This window comes from Petaurus breviceps, unplaced genomic scaffold (assembly GCF_028583685.1).
Source record: "Petaurus breviceps papuanus isolate PSGF00001 unplaced genomic scaffold, PetGlider_PUasm1.0 187, whole genome shotgun sequence".
Taxonomy (NCBI): Eukaryota; Metazoa; Chordata; class Mammalia; order Diprotodontia; family Petauridae; genus Petaurus; species Petaurus breviceps.
In genome coordinates, this window is record NW_027185799.1 from 19,345,231 (window position 1) to 19,350,460 (window position 5,230).

Sequence of the window (5,230 nt, forward strand, 5' to 3'; positions counted from 1 at the left end):
GTTTTTAAATAAAGAAATCAAATTTATTCTATAGTCATATGAAAAAATACTCTAAATCACTTTTAATTAGAGAAATTTAAATTTAAACAGCTTTTGAGGTACCATCTCACACTTACCAGATTGGCTTATATGACAGAACAGGAAAATTATAAATACTATAGGGGATGAGGAAAAAGAGGGACACGAAATGAGTTGTGAACTGATATGAGTATTCTAGAAAGGAATTTGGAACTATGACCAGAGCACTATAAAATTGTAAATATCCATTGATCCAGCAATAGCACTAGCAGGTTTCTGTAAAAAGAGATATTTTTTAGATGAAAAAGGACCTATGTATACAAAAATATTTATAGCAGCTCTTTTTGTGTTGGAATAAAAGTGGAAATTGAGGGCATTTCATCAATTAGGAAATGGTTGAACAAGTTGTGGCATATCATTGTGATCGAATAGTGTTGTACTATAAGAAATGATTAGAAGAATGATTTCAGAAAAACCTGGAAAGACTTTCATGACCTAATATAAAGTGAAGTGAGCAGAACCAAGAGAATATTGTGTACATTAGCAGCAGTATTGTATGATGATCATCTGTGAATTACTTAGTTATTCTGATAAATATAATGATCCAAAATATCTGAATTTATAGTGAAAAAATACTATCCATGTCCAGAGAAAGAACTGATGGAGTCTTAATTCAGATTGAAGGATACTTTTTTTTTTTTACTTTCTTTTTCTTGGCTTCTTTTTTGCAACTTGACTAATATGGAAAAAATATGTTTCATGACATCACATGTATAATTTATACAAAATTGCTTGCCTTTTAAGGAGGGGAGAGGAGAGAGGGAATTTGGAACTCAAAAAAATTGTTAATATTTTTTACATGATATTCAGAAAAAAAGAAAACAAACAAATAATAGCTGTCACATGCAGTGTTTTAATCCAGGTCTTCTTATTCCAAATTCAGTGCACTTTCCATTATACTACTATGTCTTAATTTCATAAATTAACCAGAAAAAATTATACATTACAAAAGAAGGAAACCTGTCATCAGTTCTTAGACCTGCTAAGTCTGTTTATCTCTTTCTTTTCAATAAAAGACAGACTAAATGATGGGTCAATCACCTCTTAAACCACAACATCACCTTTGGGAATCCATTAGAAACTTTCAACCACTAGAAATCAGTGATCTGTTATTGTTGACCACTGGCGATCACAATCACATGTTGGCCTATACCTAGTTTCTACTAAACTGCTTTTGAGGCAGTTAGGTTGTGCAGTGGAAAGAGTCTTGAGGCTGGAGTAAGGAATATCTAAGTTCAAATCAGCTTTCCAATGCTCACTAGATATGTGACCCTCAGTAAGTCACTTAACTCTATTTCATTCAGCCTTTCACAGCTGCAAAATGAGCTGGAGAAAGAAATGACAAACCACTCCATTATCTTTGCCAAAGAAACCCCAAAGGAGTACAAATTGTCAAACATGACTGAAGAATGACTGAACAAAAATAATAATCACATAGTGAGTGGCTATTTGGGCTCTGCGTGGCTATGGGAGAATTGTTAGTGTAATTGAGAGAATGGTGTTATTGTGTTCCTAGGTTATAGGAGGCTTAAGGAAGCTACAAATGCTATTGGCCATAAGTTATGTTAACTAAATTCTAGTGAACATAGAAAAGAGAACACCAGAGTCGCTTCCATTCTGTGTATAGCTCAGAACTTCCCAGTACAGATCCATGGAATGAGTTCTGTGTTGAGGATGTAAGGAATAGGTCGTAAATTCTTCCAAGACACATAACCCCTAGCTCTGGCATTGCCCCGGAGCAAGATTCCACTGGCACTGCACATTAGGCAATCCAAGTATGTAGACTGTGATGAATATCTCCTTGTCAAATTTGATCCTGTACCATATATCTGAGTTGGCACTTTGAAGTCTCTATAGAGAATAAGAGAATTTTCAGGGAGTTGGTGATGTACTCAAAGTTCTGGAGATTAGTTTGCATGGGAGCATATTCACATACTTGTAAAACACCATCGTTCAATCGTAAAAGATTCTCCATCTCATGGAGGAAGCATAGAAGAGTGGGAAGACTATTTGATCTGTAGTTGGAGGACCTTGAACGTATGTCGAAAGTTGAAAATCTTTTGGCTATTACCTTTGTGGCCTTGGGCAAATGACTAAATCCCTTTGGGCCTCAGTTTCTTCATACACAGAATATAGAAGTTTGGACTAGTTCACTTTTAGGGTCTTTTCCAGCCCTAACTCTACCACCTCATGATTGTGATAAAGCTTTCTCAATAATTTAACTCCAGATTTAGTCACTTGGAGTAATATTAATCCCCTTCCCCCCCCCCCACCTTCTATAAGGAAGCAGAAAGCATTTTCAATTTAGTTTTCTGAGGATCAGGGGTGTTACCCACTTAATCACACTCAGAAACAAACCCACCAAATTAATTCAGTATGACAGGTAAAGGAAAATACTCTCTTTTCTGGCTTTTGTATGCATCTCCAACACCTAGCACAAGTACTACATGCTTGCTGAGTAATTGATTGCCTTTTTTTAACTGTTAAATATCATATATGTTAGCACTTTAGGTACCCCTTAAAAGGCTATGCCAAAATAGAGTGTTTAAACTGTCTTCAGCTGTCTTAGATGCTTGACACTTCACCCCCTTACTTGAACACCATTTGAATAGCATTACAACTATTTCTAACATTTATATTCAACACTCCACTATGGTAAGCTGGAAAATTACAATAATCTCAAAGAAATACAACATTTGGGGGCCTTTAATCTGTAGTGTAAGTTGGGTAGGGTACATACACAGAGATACTTTTTTTTTCAATATTCCTAAGCAGTAGTATCAAATAGTGCAACTTGGTTACTGACAAAGCTAATAAATTAAAAAGAAATGTACACCTGTTGTAATTAAATTAGATTTGAAGAAAGTTGTGGAGATTAATGTCTGCAATCAATGTAGGCGCTTTAATCACCTCAACTGTCGGCAATAATTTATGAGAAAAGCACTTCTATATTCTCATTAGCCTAAAACTTTTAAAAAATGTATACAATGGCTTACTGTACTGTATTCAGAGTCATGCAACCACACTTTGTTGGATGTAGTCTCATCCATGTGGGTCTCCCTCTACAAATGTGTGATGCAACCCCTACATATGCCTTCTAACTCTTTGCAAATCTTGCCAATATTTTTCCATAAATGCTTCACTGAAACACATTTTAATAATCAGAGCTGCCCATCAACTACTTTGAATAAGTATTATATTAATCTCCCCTTCATTGGGAGGGAATCTTAGGATTTAGAGATGAAAGGAGTTACATCTATTATAACATCCTAATTTTAGCATGGGAAAACTGAGGTCCAGAGAGAAGTGTGCTACCCAAAATGATAGCCCAGTAATAAATGTCACAGCTGGGATTTTAACCCAAGTATTTTGTCCATATTCTTTTCTCTTTCCACTATACTGTCTCATTTCTCACCAGGTTTTAAAAGAAAGCAGCATGATGCATTTATTTGGGATGTTGTTGAGGGTATTACTGCTTTAGGCTTAAGTTGGACTAGACATGACTTCCCAGAGCCCTTCCAAATGACATATAAGTAAACTGGAGGTAAAGGAAACTCACCTTGTATTTTATCCTTTGTTTAACAAAACCAGAAAAATGAGAATCAAGTAAGCTAACAACAAAGTACTGCTTCAAAAAATGAGTATGACAATAAAGGAAAGATAGTAAAAAAATAGGTAAAAGGTTATTTGTAAATGATGAAAAGTAATGTTTACATCTAGAATTTCCTTACCTTTTATGATTTCTATTGGGGTCTCTGGTACAAGCAAAGGAGAATTAGGCAGATGCTTCAGCTCCAGTTCATGGCTCATGCATTCCCAAAAGGTTCATTGGTTAACTGACTGCCCTAAGCCACAGGGAGTTAGGCAAGAAACAAATAAAACATATACAAGAGATAAGAGGGTAAGAATAAAGAATTAAGTTCAGATTGCAATTTCTCCTGATTCTTTTCACTAGAAATCAGTTGCTCTTCAAATTCAACACTTTTTTTTGACCTGGTAAAAGTAGGGATTATTGTATTTAGAGAAACCACTGGCAGCACCATGCTTAATGCTCCAAAACAGAGAAAAAAATGTAGCAGAAAGAATTTTCCTTGATTTTTTTTTCCTTTATAAAGTAGAATGATTCAAGGAATTTGCAAGAGGTAGGAGTGTGTGGGTGCCAGTAACAGTGCAATAGAACAGTATCATAAGAATAGATCAATCAATTAGCAAGCATTTATTAAGTGTCTATCATGTGCCAGAAAATGTGCTATGCACTGGGGACAGAGAAAAAGACAAAAACTCACCAATCCCTGCTCCTTAGTGAGTTTATACTGAGATAGACAGAAGAGATATTTTCTACTTCTGTGGCCTAATCGTTAATCCTTCCACATTCCCTCACAAAGAAAACCAAGGCACCAAAGTCCCGGGTTTGGGGTTTAAAAAAAAATTCTTGAAATGAGACTTTATCTCAAACATATTTTATGTTTCGTTTTTATTAAGTGGGAATATAGGAGAACATTTGCATTTTTAGATTCCTAAAAATTAAGCATTTATACCCTTAGACTTTGCCTTCTTCTTTTCTCCACAGTTGGTATTAGTGATGTGTGAAATGAGAAGGAAAATGAGTGACATTTGACTTTTTTGACAATTTCTTCAGAGCAGTTAAAAAAAGCTCGGGTAAAATCAGAAATTGTACTGCATCACAAGTAAAGCTTGTCAGTCACAGCAGAGAATTAAATGCTCATTTGATTGAATTCAATTTAACAAGCATCTATTACATGCCTCATGTGTGCAAGGCACTCTGTTAGATGCTAGAGACACAAAGACAAAACTGAAATAGCCCTTCCTCTCCAGGAGCTTACATTACATTACTCTGGGAGATACAAATTGTGCTGGATAAGAATTTTCAAATATTGCACATATAGAACCTGTGTGTATCTAGGTTTCTCAAACATCAACAAAATGGTTTCTGGACCATATAGAGACAGTAAGTAGCTTTTATTTCTCCCAACAGAAAATTTAAAAAAGATGAAAATGTCACAAAAGAGCCCATAAACATATAATGATAATGGGAAAATTATCAAATGACCCATAAATGTCCCCCTTAGGATCTTTTTTAAACAATCTCTCTCTCTCTCTCTCTCTCTCTCTCTCTCTCTCTCTCTCTCTC